Source organism: Acinonyx jubatus, chromosome E1, assembly GCF_027475565.1.
Source record: "Acinonyx jubatus isolate Ajub_Pintada_27869175 chromosome E1, VMU_Ajub_asm_v1.0, whole genome shotgun sequence".
NCBI classification, from domain to species: Eukaryota; Metazoa; Chordata; class Mammalia; order Carnivora; family Felidae; genus Acinonyx; species Acinonyx jubatus.
In genome coordinates this window covers 22,843,863-22,861,033 of record NC_069397.1, presented here as the reverse complement: position 1 = coordinate 22,861,033, position 17,171 = coordinate 22,843,863, and positions in this window count along the sequence as shown.

The following is a 17,171-nucleotide window of genomic DNA, read 5'->3' as shown; positions in this document are numbered from 1 at the left end:
ATTTCGCCAGGGGCCTGGGTTCTAATTCTAGGGCTACAGGAAGAAACCCTCCCTACCTTGCTTCATTTCTCACAGTTTCTGAAATGCCACCAGGAGAGGTCCTTTGGACAAACTGACCTCATAAATTGCTAGTACTCCTGGGTAGGTTAGGGGGTGCATGAATAACTATAGGTTATTCATGAAGCAATTCTGCAAAACTGCCTCAACACAACCCTGCCTATCCCAAAGCTGAGGCTGGTTGGTGTCCAATTTCTGAAACAGAGCCAGAGCCAGAAAGAAACCTTAAAGAGGCCCTAAACACTGAACAAATGATAGAGATGTTCTCTATATGTAACCGCAAATTTTAAGAAAGTGCTTAACCATGAAATAAAAACATATTTTGAAATAATTTTGAAATTTCAACAAACCTCAAAGGTGTGTTGAAATTAAACTTGTTTCTTTTTAGATGTCCTCTTTTCTGATTTTATTTTGGGTGCCCTGTTTTGCTGGTGCCCCAAGAACCTGCTTTGTTTGTCCTTTGGGCTACTCCAAACTGAGTGGGGCCTTCAGAGCCTTGGCAGTGGGGCCCTAGCCTGCCTCCCTGCCTCCTGTCTTCCTCCTCACCCTCAGGCACTCTGGGATGCTCTGGCTGCTGCTCCTTGCCAGGTACTTCATGCTCAGTTCAAGCTGTTCCTTGAACTTGGAACACCATTTCCCTTTCTTTCTCTACCACATCTCACAAGGCTTAGCACAAATGTCACCGCCAAAACTTTCCTCAATCCCCACCCTTGGGAGAGGTAACGTTGTTTGTATACTTGTCTGGTCATAGCACTTAGCACACTGTGTTGCAATTATTATTATTTTTACATTTCTCTCCTGTGAATATCATGATGGCTAGGGTGGGGGAGTGGTCTTCTTTATCTCTTGTCTTCTGTGCTTCAATGATAAGTATTTATTGTGCTCAATAACTATTAAGTGAACCCACAGTAGAGACAGTGATAAATGAATGGGAGTTTTGGCTAATGGGTGGGGACAGAGAGAAGGGCAGGAGAGAGGGGACATGGGGTTGAGATTGGGTGTGAACAGGACCCATAGGGTGTCCTTTATTTGCCAAATTGGAAGCCCATAAGGGCACTAATGACAGGAAGGACACGGCTTTGGAGCTGGATAAACTTCTGTTTGAATCCTTCCGTGTGGTCACTTCCTGGGGATGTGAGTGGGCCAGTACTAACATTAGTATATTAAAAAATCGCATTCAGGTTTTAGGAAAATCCTTATTGATCTCTGACTATGTACCACGCCCTGTGCTAAATGCTGGGGATGTGGCATGAACAAGGTGGGCTTGCCCTTACAAAGGAGGAAGTAAACATTCTATGGCACCCCTGCTGGTCTGAGACAAAGAAAATATTCTGTTCATACAAACAAACTTTAAGCAAATGTCATCTGCCACCCCCCCCCATCACCCTGGGCCTACCAAAGGGAGTTCCATTTGCATTTAAACTTGATTGTACTCCTAATCTGCCCCCCCCCCAAATCGGCTACCTTCAAAGTGTTCCCAATTGTAGATCTTGCTGTTTCTCAAACCACATGTTGGAAGGAATGTGACCATTCTGGAACCCTAAATTTAAGTTCAATCCAGAAAGTATTAGATTTTCTCAATCTCAAATTTGGAATGCTGCAGGAGAGAATTTGATTGTCAAATGCTCCCTGCCCCCCACCCTGTAATACAAAGCTGCTGAGGGGTGTGTGTGTGTGTGTGTGTGTGTGTGTGTGTCAGAGAGAGAGAGAGAGAGAGAGAGAGAGGTAGGGGTGGTATTCAGGGAGCCATTGTAATTAGGAAGACATCCCATATGGTTTCCAATACAGACAGGCATTATTATTGCCATTTTACAGACGAGAAAACAAAATCACAGAGAGGTTTAGTAACAAACCCAAAATAATATGGCAGAACTAGGATCAAACCTCAAAGGCTGCTCTTAACTGGTGCACATTCCTCTCAGGCTAGGTCCAAGTTCTTGACTTCTCTCTGAGACACAGGTAAATGGGCTTTTAAGGACACAGCAACGGGCATGGTGTTACCATTTCATCAGCAGAACACAATTGTTTTGTGCTAAGCTGCTTGCTATGGAGGACTCTGATGCCCAACCAGGCTAAAGGTAGGGCTCATCCACCTAAAACTGTAACTTTGGCTTTAAAAGAGCTGAGGAAGAGCAATATGGCCCTTATTTCTGGCTGTTCACAAAGGCCGACGCGAGTATAGCCCAGTGCATGAGAGTGAGGACTCTGGGGTGCAACAGATCTGGTTTGTATCTGGCTCCACTACTTGGTAGCTGTGTAAACTTGGGGAAATTAATTTCCCTTTCTGAGCCTCACTTCCTCATCTGCAAAGCAGGCATTATAATTCCTACCTCAATGGCCTGTTGGGCAGATTAAATGAACATATATGTACACACATCTATTCCTGGCAGAGTCCTCAAAACTGGCAGCTACTATCATTATTAATTTCTATGAAAGGGAATGTATGCCTTTCTATTCCCTAGAACAGGGCACTTATACACAGTCCATGCAAAAATGTATCAGTTCATTAAGGAAATATCACAAAAGAAAGGGAAATCAGAATCTGCCCATATTCTACTCTGCTGCAAAATATAAGCTGAACCATGAAGAGACTTCTAGGGCTTATGTAGGTATTACTGTTGGCTCAACAACTGTATGTGGGTTCATGATGCCCATCTAGAGGTCAGGAAACTTAGCATGTGACCAAGTTTTGCCTAAACAGACATTTGCCAGAGGAGGATCAACAAAGTCACAATCTTACATCATTTCTCTACAAGGTAGTAAAGAGGATAGCCATTGTCTACAAGGGGCTATCCCCATCCTAAGAGTCCCCCCTCCAAATGAGAGCCTTTGCTTACAAAGAGCCCATGGTCAGCAATGAAGAGTGAACACTCAGCTGCTCCAAATACCAACTCTGCTGCTCCCTATGCTCTGAAATTAGAGCGTGGGACCAAGGTTGAGGATAACATCTGGTCTCCAGGAGAATGTTAAGCATGTCCCTTCCCACATAGACCTCTCTGTGCTGTGCCAAATCTAGATCGTGCAACAGGCAAGAGTCTGAGTTCAGGAGCCGGATCACCTGGGTCAGATCCTGACTCCCACTCAGTAGCGGTGTGACCATGGACAAGTTACCAAACCCCTGTGAGGCTCGGTTTCTTCCCCTGTAAAATGAGCATGAGAATAGTACCTGCCCCCATGGTGTCGGGTGAGAATTTGGTGAGATAATTATGTCCATAATTCAGCACAATGTCTGGAAGACAGCAAGCACCCAATAAAGGTTGCTGTTTTCAGGATCAGTGATGGTATTAGTTAAAAAGGAATTCTTGGGACGTCTGGGTGGTTCAGTCAGTCGAGTGTTCGACTTGGGCTCAGGTCATGATCTCATGGTTCGTGGGTTCCAGCCCCTCATCGGTCTCTGTGCTGACAGCTCAGAGCCTGGAGCCTGCTTGGGATTCTGTGTCTCCCTCTCTCTCTGCTCCTCCCCCACTCATAAGCTCTCTCTCTCTCTCTCTCTCTCTCTCAAAAAAAAATAAACATTAAAAAAATGTTTTAAAGGAATTCTTGGAGCGCCTGGGTGGCTCAGTTGGTTAAGTGTCAGACTCTTGGTTTCAGCTCCAGTCATTGTCTCATGTTTTTGTAACTTTGAGCGCCACTTTGGACTCCATGCTGTCAGTACAGAGCCTGCATGGGATCTTCTGTTTCCCTCTCTCTCTGCCCCTCTCCTGCTCACTGCTGTTTCTGTCTCAAAATATATAAATAAATGTAAAAGAAAATAAAAAGGAATTATTGCTCACAACTAAGTGCACCCAAGTTTAAGCCTCAGAGTCATGACTGTGTGACGTTGGATAAGTCATGCTGTCTTTACAGGACACTGGTTTCCTCATCTCTAATGATTGCTGCTAGGGTGGGAAGCCCACAAGTCCCCCCTCCTCCACCTTTTTTGAAACCCCACGGATGTGAGCACTTCTCCTTTACACAGACATGGGCTCATGCTTCTCCTTTACATGAAGTGAATTCTGTATCACTGAGCGCCAGTGATACAGCAGTGAATGCAGGAATAGAGGAGGACCATGGGAAGGGAGGGGAGTGCAGGTGGAGGGCTGAGCACAGGCAGAGATGGCATGAGATGCCACCCTATGCTTCCTCTTCAGATGCAACGTCTTATGCCCCTGCCTTCCCCATTCTCTCTCCTTCCTCCTCATCTTTGCACACACATCCTTCTACCTAGTTCCTTACACTGACTCTAGCAAGCAACAGCTGACTGGGCTTGCCAATCTCCTTGAGAGTCTGAGAGTGAGAGTCTGCACTCTGTGCTGAGAGTGGGGGGGGGGCAGCAAGGAGGAGGACACCCCCATGCCACGCTGCTGTGTGGAGTCTCCTGTGATGACCAGGCAGATGGGCAGAGATGGGCCAAGGTTTACACCCTTCCTCCCACTGAGCTGGGCTGGGGTGTGGAACCTGGTCAAGTCACAAGTATTTGGAAGCTTAAGCCCTGATGGGCAGTTGACCTTTCTGGATTAGAGAGATCCGTGTTTGATATTGAGTAATGGTGTATCTTCACATAAGCTCTCCAAGCCCAAGTGAAATAGTTTCTTCCGTCTAATAATCAAGAGTGGCTAAAGAACAGAGGGCACTTTGAATGGCAGAGGGAAATGGGGTGGGGCGAAAGGGAATCAGCATTTATTAAGCACCTCTACTACCAGATTTTACCTCTTCTACATAGAAAAATTGGATATTATATATATATATATATATATATATATATACACTTTAAATAGTATATATAATTGAGCTTTTTTTAATTAAAAAATTTAATTAATATTTTTTTACAGAAAGAAAGAGTGTGAGGGAGGAGGGTCAGAGAGAGAGAGAGAGAGAGAGAAAGAGAGAGAGAGAATCCACTGGAAAGCAGACTCCATTTCCAGTGCAGAGCCCAGCATGGGTCTCGATCCCATGAACGGTGAGATCATGACCTGAGCTGAAATCAAGGATTGGACACTTAGCGGACTGAGCCACCCAGGTGTCCCATAAATTGATCTTTAAAATAACATATATATATATATATATGTGTGTGTGTGTGTGTGTGTGTGTGTGTGTATATATACACACTATCTCCACCCCCTTTAAAAATAAAAAGTACTCTCAAACGTTATCTCCATTACACACATGAAAAGAAATTACTCCCCAGTAACTTCCTACTCAGGTTCTTCTGATCCAAATCCCAAGCTCTCTACTCTGCACACACAGTCTATGCCTTTTCCTTACATACTCCCATTCACCAGATTTTATATCCAAGTTACAGGGCTCAGGGCCTGGTCTAGAAATGGGGACTGGCATCTTCTCGACTTCTCCCCCCAGTCTCCACAGAACTACCTAGAATTCCTCATCCAGTCACATTACCTGAAATACTAACAGGTAGAGATTTCCTTGGGTAAATAAGCCTCTTGCCATGTTCGGACACAGGAAAAAAACAAAAAACCCATATTTGAGCATTACAACTTTTTTCCTCCTTCCACCTAATCCTCCAGCCTTCTTTTATTATAGGTTCTCAGAAATGTTGATCCAGTTTTTATGTATAAGTTTTAATGTTTCCTTTTGCAAAGCTGTTTGGAAGAACATGCATCTTGCAAGCATGGCTCTGTGGAATGTCTGACTGCTGGTATGGACCTATGTAACCTTGGCCACAATCGAGAAGGCCAGCCTTCATGTGAGCAGCAGGTGGACTTCTTGAGAACAGTACATTGCAGTTTCTAGCCTCTCCTGCAGTTACCTATGGCCATGTGACGGAGTTCTAGGCAATGGAATGTGAACAGAAGTGATATGCTCCACTTCTGGGGTGAGGCCCCTAATCACCCCCTCCCCACCTCGTACAACCCTCCAATTGCTAGCCTAAAGCACATAGATAAATGATCCTGGAAGCCAAGTATTGAAAATGGTGACTCAAGATGGGAGGCGCCTGGTCCCCAAATTACTACTTGGAGGAAAGCTGTCTGTTGTTCAAGAATACCCATTTTAGGAGGGCGGGGGTACCTGAGTGTCTCAGTTGGTTGAGCGTCCAACTTCAGTTCAGGTCATGATCTCATCGTTCGTGAGTTCAAGCCCCACATCAGGCTTATTGCTTTCAGCACAGAGCCAGCTTTGGATCCTCCATCCCCCCCCTTCTCTGCCCTTCCCCCTGCTTTCTCTCACTCTCCCCCACCTCTCAAAAATAAATAAACATTGAAAAAAAAGAATACCAATTTTGGATTTCACACTGGATTGGAATAGACCTCAAGTGAGTTAAGCCAGTAAGATCTGGGGATTTATTTGTTGCAGCAGCTAATTAATTGCAGGCTGGTGGGACTTGAGGACTTTGGGGCTATAATATTGTGCATTGCATTGGTGTAACAGAGGGAATATTTGTGAGCCCTGGGATTTCATGAGACTAAGAAAGTGAAGCTCAGTGAAGAAGAGAGGAAGGGTAGGGTGACAAATATTTTGGAGTTGGACCAGCTTGAAATACGCACGGATTTCTGGGCCATCAGTGATTTTCTATAGCACAGATCCCAGTGTACCAGTCAGGAATAGCTGCTTCCCTGGACAGCATCATGTGGCATTTAGACCTCAGGGACATTGCAAGCTGCTGTCAGGTGAGATGGTACTATTCTCACAACCCAAACTTAGAGTCCCCTTTTCATCTCTCAAAGTGTCAGGAGGACCCAAGACCCATAGCCTTTCTTTTAGGGACTGTTTAATCAACTTGGCACAGAAAGAGACTGCATAATTGATCCATGTCTTTCAAGCTCTTGGCCTCCCAAATGTTAATCAAGATCCTGTAACAAGTCACTAACCAAGTGTTAGGAAATCCGCCAGGGTTTGTTCCCAAGGCTCCGATTCTGTAAGTGCTTCCCTCTGTGGGAGCGTGGATGGCACACCTGATTTCAAAGTGGTTGACTGGAATTAAATTGCCAGATAATACACATGCTAATTTTTATTTTTGGAGGGAGTATAGTAGAGGGCAAAAAAGGGGGTTTTAAAGCCACAAAGATCTGGCTCTAAAAGCAGGCTCTACCAAGGTACTGTGACCTTGACAGTTTAAGCTGAGTAGGTTTCTTCATCAAGAATTAGAGGCTCAGAACACTCCACTCATGAGGCTATTGTAAGGATAAGGAAATAATGTAGAGAAAATATCGAACATCTAATAATATATTATAGAAAATGTTTTCCTTCTCTTCTAAATGTATTTCTTATCCTCAGTTGGGTTTTAAACTCCCAAAGCTAGGAGGCTATTCTTTTTTTTTTAATTTTTAATGTTTATTTACTTATTTTGAGAGAGACAGAGACAGTGCAAGTGGGGGAGGGGCAGAGAGAGAGGGAGAGAGAGAGAATCCCAAGCAGGCTCTGGGCATCCAGAGCAGAGCCCAACGCGGGGCTTGGATTCATGAAACTGTGAGATTATGACCTGAGCCAAAACCAAGAGTCAAACACTTAACTGACTGGGCCATCCAGGTGCCCCACTAAGAGGCTATTCTTTACAGTCTCTGTGGAGCTCCAGTATGGTGAATAGAACCACAATCCATTTGTCAGTACCTCGGGCATTATCCTCCAGACTACTACTCCCTCAGCCTCTCTACTAGCTCCTGAGATCATTTGTACTGGGGTGTGCTAGCTTTTTTTCCCTGTGACCTGCTCAGAGGTCTCCAGGGTGAGGCAATGTTCAGGCCACACACATGGCCTGAAGGTTCTGTGGTAAAATTGCAACTTTCAGCCACTGCTGGCAAGAATCAGGTGGGCAGGTGTAAAGATTGGTGGAGGGGCACCTGGGTGGCTCAATTGGTTAAGCATCCGACTTAGTTTTGGCTCAGGTCACGATCGCATGTTTCGTGAGATCAAGCCCTGTGTCGTTGGGATTCTCTACCTTCCCCTCAAATTAAAGATCAATTTTTTTTAACATTTATTCATTTTTGAGAGTCAGAGAGAGACAGAGCACAAGTGGGGGTGGGGCAGAGAGAGAAGGAGACACAGAATCCAAAACAGGCTCCAGGCTCTGAGCTGTTAGCATAGAGCCCCACGTGGGGCTCGAACTTTCTGACCGTGAGATCATGAGCTGAGCCAAAGTCAGACCTTAACTGACTGAACCACCCAGGTGCCCCACAAATTAAAAATTAAAAAAAAAAAAGGTTTTGTGGAGTGAATGAACAGACCTGTGTGTTTCACACCAGTGTGCACATGTGTTTGGGTGTGAGATATAGGCTAACTCATTCATACTTATGTTCTTTCCAGCCCTTGCTGAGGAATAATTTGGTAGCTTAAGGATTTTTAATTTTTATTTTAAGACTGTTTTCAGCTTTTTATTTTTTTTTAAGTTTTTAATTTATTTTGAAAGAGAGGGTGTGAGCAGGGGAGGGGCAGAGAGACAGGGAGAGAGATAATACCAAGCAGGTTCTGTCCATGAGATCCAGTCCCATGTTGGGCTCTGCACTGACAGCACAGAGCCTGCTTGGTATTAAATTAAATTGATCCATACAGACGCCTGACGTTAGAAAAGACCCAGTGAACACAAAGAAGGCTCATGTAAGGATATCTGGAAGCTTCTACATGGTAGATAATACATAATGTGAATATGAAACAGGACATAATGTGAAAATAAGTTTAAATTGGCACATTCATAGAAGAAACTGAAATAATGTTTACCCAACTAGTAATGGTGATTATTTCAAGAGGGTAGGACTGTAGGCAAATTTACCCCTTTTTGTTTAGTTCTATGACATTTTAGCTTCTGCAAGAAAAGTGTAACTTTAATAAAGAAAAACACAAAAATTTAAAAATGAAGAAAATTCAGAGAAATAAGCTTTAGCTTTTTGGCCGATGCTGTTGACCAGCAGAAAAACAGGAGAAGAAGGATTTCATGCTCACCAAGCCATTCCTGTGTGTGCCAGTTGCACAAAAACAGAGGTGTTGAGAGGCATAAAATTCTCACTTAATAAACAAGGACACAGGGACCCGGAGAACATAAATTGACTTGCCCACAGTCAGGGCTTGTGAGTAGTGGTGCTGGGGTTGGAACCCAGATGGCCCTGGCCCTGAAGTCCATATCAAATACATTCTCTGTGATTCCCCAACACACACACATACCCATGTGGATTTAAGTACACTCTTGGACTGGTTCTGCTGGGGCCTTATATGTCTGAGGGTCCAGTGTGTCTTCTGGGAGGCACAATGAGAGGGACTTTTTGCAGGAAGGCTAAGAGTGAGACTTCAGGGCAGAAACTCATAAGCATGTGAGGAATCATTCCATCCTTGATCTCCCAGGCATCTGTTGCATTTCATGATTCCCACCACTGCACCTCCAAAGATGGCTTCCTCCCTCCTGGGTGCATAGGGTGGCTTTCTACCTGGTGTGGTTCCCAGTTAGGGACTCTATCACCAGGAAAACAGTGTTGCTGCTCAGCCTTCTGAGCCCTGGTGCCTCCTGAGATCTCTTGCTGACAGCATCCCAGATGTATTGGCATCAGCCAACACCAGAGTTTTCCAGGGGCTGAAGTCCAACACATGGTGAACTTCATTGTCTCTTCCTCCATTCCTTGAGGTCGATGGGAAATGTGCCACCTACTTAGAATGGCAGAGGAGTACTTGCTCAAAGGCTAATTTGAGAAAAACCACTCTTTTTGTTGTTTTGAAAAAGTGCTTTTCAAATTTACTGTACAGTTTTTAACAGTTTGTTTCTATGTTGGCTTCTGCATGCTCTTACATCTGTGTAAAACATTTATACATATTCTTTACAATTTGTACATATATTAAATGGCTGTATCATAAACATTGTTCTGTGAGACTTTATGAAAGAAAAATCAAATGGGGAAAATTACTTATAAAACATTACCAAAACTCATGATATTAGAGAACAAGAAATTCTTGAAGCTGTAAAATCAAGTACTGTGACAGAGCTGTTAAAATCACCAGACATAGGATGAGGTCTCTCTCTGATCCTAGCTGCAGCAGAAGCACAGCCTCGTCCCTTCCCTAACAGTGAGGCCAAGGGTATGCTCGAGAGGCCCGAGTGGCCACTGTAACCAGAGTCCTTTGGGTTCAGGGGAATGTCTCCTCCTGTTTAAGTGACTTGGCTGAGTTGGCTATTTGTGCTTTTAGAGTCACATATCAGGATCAAGACCTTAATTATTACCAGCTTACAGATTAACAACCAAATTGAACAGGAAAGAAAATCATTCAGAGGAAGCAAAGTTTTGGTCTTGGAGCACTGGTGGAGGGCAAAGTTGGGGGACAGCATGGGGTGGAGCTTGTCAAGGGACTTCTCAAGTGTTGTGCAGATCATGGTGCGGAAAGGTGGCTAGGGAAATGGGGTAGAGTACCCCCCAAAGAGCAAGCCAAACCAAAGAGAATGTGCAACCAAAGGGTAGTGGGGCCACCCTGCTTTGCACCCCAATAGAAAAGTTCTAGAGAGGGAAGCTGCATCAAACCCGGCATCCTGCAGGGGGAGCCAACACCCCCGACCCTGTCCACCAGTTGTGAGACGGGCATCCAGAGGCTTTGGAAAATGGGGCTAATGTGGGTACAAGCTTACCCCCAGTGAGCCTGGATGTAAGGCCTCGGGCTGGGGTCAGAACAAACGGGAGGGGCATTCAGGCCCTAGGTTTTCTGCTTCAGGCTCATGGCTAGAGGATGGTATAATGCTGCACGACTTATTCTCTGGTCTGTGAGAATGTTCCGTGAATGAACTCATCTCCTGTACGATTTCCAGAGAGAAAGAATCTTCCCGACAATTCTGCCAGCTGAGCCGGTAGACAAACACTGGCTTCTGGAAGTGTCTGTTTCTGCTCCAGGGTAGTTTCCTTGTTTGACATGTGGAGTTTCTTACACAAATAAGGTACAGTAATTTGAGAGTCAAGGCTGAGCCATATCAAACAAACACCATGTCACCTGAGAGTCTGATCAGCTCCTTTCCAATTTTTGTTCCATTTAATTCTCTTGGGTGATGTGAATTAAATGTGCCTTGTTTGGGAGGAAAAGAGGGGGAGGAGGAGAGGACCCTAAGACCCTTCCCTCTCACCCCAGGCCCTCTGAGTTCCACCACAGGGCAGCCCATGCCATGTCAGTCACTGGTTTCCTGAGTATTTACACATTGCTAGATGCTTCTTCCATACACATTCATACATTTAATTTAATCCTCATAAAATTCAGTCACAGAGGGATCATTTTCTGGGTTTCACTGATGAGGAAACAAAGGATTCAGAAGTCAGAACAACATTTTGAAATCAAGTCAAAATCCCCCTGTGATGTTACAAGCATTTCCTGCCACCTCATTCTTTTTCCTATTGTTCATTTTCCTTCCAAATTTTGTGCTGGGGTCAGGGCCAAACACATTACTACATTAGGTCATGTAGTCATCCCCACACCCCTGTGAGATAGGTATGACCCCATTTTGCAGATGAGGGACCCGAGGTGAAGTGACTTGCCTTCAACCCCACATCAGGGAGCTGCGGGGGAGGGACTGGAAGACCCTGGAGCCCTGTACCTCCCACCCTGTGAAGCGCAGACCTGGGATAGAGCCTGACTCAGCCACGAGCAATTCGTGTGACCCTTAAATCTGAGGAGCCACAGTTTCTTCATGTGGGAGTAATAAGGAAGTCTACAAAATTTAGCAAGAATTACCATTGAGGCTTTGCTTAATATAGCAGCAATTAACGAGATAAGAGAATACCACACCTGGAATGTCCACCAGAAGGTGATTTGTTGAGGTGATGTGGTGTATTCTGTATTATTAAATTAAGTCAATTAAATAAACCAGTGTATTCACTTTAATAATTAAATATATTAAATTAAATGTATTAAATAAGTGTTGACAGCAGAGATGCTCACAACAAACTGAAGTTACAAAAAACTACTTACTGGATGGTTTTTAGGTTAAATATAATACTAAATATTATTAATACTTATGTAGATATAAATAATACATATACTTCTGTGGAAATGTTCATTTCTGGGCAGCCAAAATGTGGGGCAATCTGAAAATATAAATCAAAACAACTCAAGGTGTGCAGGGCTGTGGGTTTGAATGGAGGCTTGTCAAAGGGTCTTCAAACAGAGACCATGGTAATAACGGGAGAGAGCCATGGCTGGACAGGGACTCAGATTGAGATTTGTAGGACTCCAGACATTCTGGTTTCCCACCATCTCATGAGGGTGATGTTTCCTCTTCATGAAGGGTGTCTTCATAAATGGGGCATATCTGGCTCCCAAGCTCCCAGGGATTTTTTTCCTATCATTTAGTGAGGACTTGTCATTGTGCCTGTGATCTCATTTATGTGTCACAAGATTCCTAGGAGGTAGGTATTCTTAATCCCAATTTACATTACACGAAGCTCTAGGAGCTTGAGCAATTGTCATGAGACCACAGAGCTAGGAAGAGGTAGACACAGAATCCGAACTAAGTCTGATTCCCAAAGAAAGACTTGCAAAGAAGCCTCTTCGCTACTGCTACCAAGTCTCTGTGGAGCTAACAATCATGTTCACCCACAAGCCAGAATGATGTAGGCATCCCCAGGAAGAGATGCCCCCCTAGTCAGAGCCCCCATGGCCTTCTCAGGATGGGGTTGTGTGTGTCCTGACAAAGGGAGGGAAGGGAGTTGTGGAGGAAGTCTGGCCAGCCAGCCAGAGGGGAAATCTCATGGGTTCGCAGTTTGCTTACTGTAGTTGGGCTTTTCAGAAAAAAGAACAGAACACACCATATGCAAAGATGATGTGTTGTTTGTTCTTGCACTTCCTGTGTCTTGAGAAAATGAAGGAAGGAAGATGCAGAAGTGGGCAAATGGTGGCTTTTTAAAGGTTTCATGCAAAGAGGTGGTATACTGTGGTAGAAAGTGATCTGTTTTTCAAGTTAAAGAGATGAGCCTTGCTGTTTTTTAACAGATAACGTTACGTTTCTGAGCCCCAATTCTTATGTTTATGATGAGCATGACACTATGACTCCAAAAAGAGGTAATGAGGAATGAAGGCACCCGTACTTCCATCTCATCCACTCTAACCAAGGCTGCCATGTATGGTTTTAAAGGTTGTGCACTGCACAATCACATCTGATAACAAGATGAATGGGTCTGTAACCCATCCATGACTTCATTCCTGAGGTCCTACACCCAGGCACCCTCCACCATGGAAAGAGGGATACTCTTTCCATATAGGATAAAGATGTTTGTTTGCCAAATTAAGTACCCACTGGATGTGCTGGAAGGGGCCTTTTTCTGATTCTCACAAAAGTGTCACTTGAGCTAGTTGTGGTCTCCATCCAGCCTGTCATGATTTTTTGAATTCCAACACAGGCTAGGCTGTTCCCACATAAATTTCTCACCCTCTATAGATTTGATACTGTGGTTTTCCTGTCTGGAACCAAGTTATCCCTTTGTACAAACTGGGGGACAATTGTAGGCCTGAGAGTCTAATGAGACCCTGTTTATTCTGGGAATAGGGTAGACATAAACCCTGGCAAGAACAAGATAAAGGAAAAAAGCCTTTGATTCATCCCTTTAAGAGAAGGGCCTTTGACAACCTGGGGTCTTGGTCTTTTCTGAGTTCCTGGCTATAACTGAGATTTTAAAGTACAACAGAATTTGGGAGGTCCAAGACCCAGACTGACTGTCAAACTCCAGCTCCATCACAAGCACCCAGGAAATCCAGAGTTGGGACCCAGAGCCAGGGAGAGAGATGACAGCCCAAGCTCTTGGGGGCCAGTTTCCTAAGCTTTGTATATGTCATGCAGAACCAGGCAATGGGGGAATGCGTGGGATTGGCAAACCCAAAAGAAACCCATATCTTGTCCATAAAGTGAATAAATATTATGCTCCTCTGTTCAAATAGAAGTATAGACTGCTGTAAATATTAACATAAGCTTGCATTTAGTGACATTCCTGAATCTATTAGTCATGATTGTCATTAGGCATGTTGGATACTAAAAGTTCAGCAATCTTATGAGTGTCTTAACATTTCTGGCATTTTAAAAGGCTCCTTATGTGCAATTTGGAAATATGTGCCTAAAGCCTTAAAAATAGGCATGGCCCTGAGCTTTATTTAATAAAGATTGTCTATGGGCTGAGAGGAGACACAAGGTCACCACATTTGGTGACCCATAGCCAATAAGTGACAGAACCTAAAGCTGAAAGGATGTCTGTCTGACTCCAGACTTCTGGATCTTTACCTCCACATGATGCTAATGCTCTCTATTGACCAAGAGAGCCTCAGGGAAGGCGCATATTTAGTACCAACTCCCAATCTGTTTCTTACTGAGAACTTGCACGTGCCAGCCACTGGGCTATTTAGTAGCACAATTTTGTTTAATCCTTAGAACAATTCTGTGGGTTATGAACTATTATTCCCATTTTAGGATGAGTAACTTACAGAAAACCACAGAGCTAGGAAAAGGAGGGGCCCAGGTTAGAATAGGGTCCATGTGACCTCAAACTTCATTACGCTATACTGCTGCCAAGTCTCTGTAGAGCTAGCAGCTGTGTTCTCCCATGAACCAGAATGACGATGGCAGTCCCAGTAAATAGCTGGTCCCCATCTGAAGCTTCCATGCCCTCCTATCTCAGCTCCTTACGATGGGTCTGGATGGGTCTTGTCTAGGGGAAGGGAGAAGATTAGGGGAGGAAGCAGGCAGAGATGGGATACCCCACCAGACAGAGATTGCTTGCTCTTGTTGGGCTTTGCACAGAACAGGAAAAGATGGGTCTGAGCAGGAAGGAGTGGAACTAAGTGGGAGCTTGGCCATGAGAGTGAGTCAGAGTGTGGCCAGCCACTGCAACACCACAACACACACTTGTGGCTACTCTATGCAAAGACACTGGGTACTTTTCCTTATAGTTTTAATGGTTTGGGGGGAAATGCAGAACCATTAGGGTAGTCTCTTCTCATTATTAATCCATTTGGGAGGCAGCATCATGTGTTTTAGATGTGAAGAGACCAGTTTGTCATCTATTAACTGCCTGATATGAGGTAAAGACATGATCTGAGACCCAGTCTCTGAGCACTTGAAATACAGGGAGTAAGATTGACTTTGGAAAGGTGTTATAAAGATTAAATGCAAAAGTGTGAGATTTACAGATATTTCCACTTCATCGGCTCCAGCCAGTCCTGCCATATATGATTGGGTAGGTCATGCACCAGACAATGAGAGCCGGCAGATGGCACAATGGGGACTGATACCATCCCAGGCTTTGCTCTTGAGCCAGGCACTCAGGCTCTGTCCTCCCTGGAGGGTTCGAAGGACATCAATCATTAGTGCAAATTTGGGATGCTGTGAGGTATGATTGCCTCCTGGTGTCACTGTTTGTAGTGTGATCCAAGTGACTTAAGGAAGAGGGTAGAGAGAAATCATGGCAAGGTAAGCCAAAGAAAAAAGCATTTGGCTCATTGCTCAGTCTCCTCATCTGTGAAGTGGAGGTGAGATGAGTACTTACATCACTCGTACCTAAAGCTTTCAGGATTAAACAAAGTCATGTATTAAAAAGACCTGCCACAAAGAGATTTCCAAACATGTGTTTTTCACTCTTTACCCATGCCAGGGATGTCAATTCATTGCAAAGGATTATTGAAGCATTCCCTAAAAACAAGTCAATATTTCACAAACATAATTGAAATTGTTTTTAAATTGCATTTGACTTAAAATAATAAATTCCTATGAAATAATTATTGTCAAGTAGAGAAAATTTAAAATATATCTAGCATTTGGAAGTTTATTGAACTTAAAAAAATTTGTATTTTACTTTTGAGAGAGAGCACAAGCTGGGGAGGGGCAGAGAAGGGGAGACAAACATATTGAACTTTTTGAAAAAGATAGTACATTCTCACAAAAATCAAATTGGCAATGTATCTATGGATAAAAAAAATATATGGGGCACCTGGGTGGCTCAGATGGTTGAGTGTTCAACTGTTGATTTAATCTCAAGTCATGAACCCAGGGTCATGGGATCGAGCCTCATGTTGGGCTCCACACTGAGTGTGGAGCCTGCTTAAGATTCTCTCTCTCTCTCTCTCTCTCTCTCTCTCTCTCTCTCTCTCTCCCTCTGCCCCCCCTCCCACTCATGCTCTCTCAAAAAAAAAATGTATACCCTTTGAGCTTACAATAATACTTTAGGAACATTTCCTGAGCCTACAATAATACTTTGGGAACATTCACATATACACAGAAAGGTTTAGTTCCAAGGGAATCCTTTGATAGCAAAATTCAAGCTTACATGTCCATTGGTCAAGAATTAGTAAGCAAAGTGTGCTATATTCACAATGAAAATGCTGTGAAGTCTTTGGGGAAAAAAGAGTTGTGCAAATACTTCCACAGTCATGAGAAAATGTTCACTACATGTTATTGAGTGTAAAAACAAAAAAACAGAAAATTTAAAAATGTTTGTGGAGTGTGATGCCATGATCATTGGGCACCACACCCCATGAATGAATATATATATCTCTATATATGAATATATCTCTCTATTTATCTCTATATATGAATATATAGGTATATATGGAAGTATATGAACAAACATGTAATTATGATTATCTCATTATAATGAGATAATGACTCTCTATATATCTATATATAGAAATTTTTTGAGAAAAATAAAATGAAAAAATTTTCTAGATTCTCATATTTGAAAATGTTGGAATGAAGGGCCTCATGACCAACCTTTCCCTCTGAAGGGCAAGAACGCAAGGAGACATCAGCATTCAGGTGTATTTCTCCCACATTTCTGGGTGACCACACAGCAGTGAAAGTTCAGATAGCACCAAATTTCTAGCTCTCCTGGGACAGGCGGGGTGGAGGAAGTTGGGACTTACCTATTTGAATGATGGGGGAGCAGATGTGACCGTGGCCTTCCTGATGCACTGTTTTCCCCTCCCATGGTCCCTGACTTCTCTGCACTAATGCTCACAGATGCCTGATGAGAGGAGAGACTCCGTTAAAAACTTTGAAGTCTAGGGGCTCCTGGGTGGCTCAATCAGCTGAGTGTCCAACTCTTGATTTCTGCTCAGATCATGATCCCAGGGTCGTGGGATCAAGCCCTGTGTCCATCTCCACACTGAGTGTAGAACCTGCATAAGATTCTGTCTCTCTTTTTCTCTGCTCCTCTCTCCCACTCATGCTCTCTCTCTCTCTA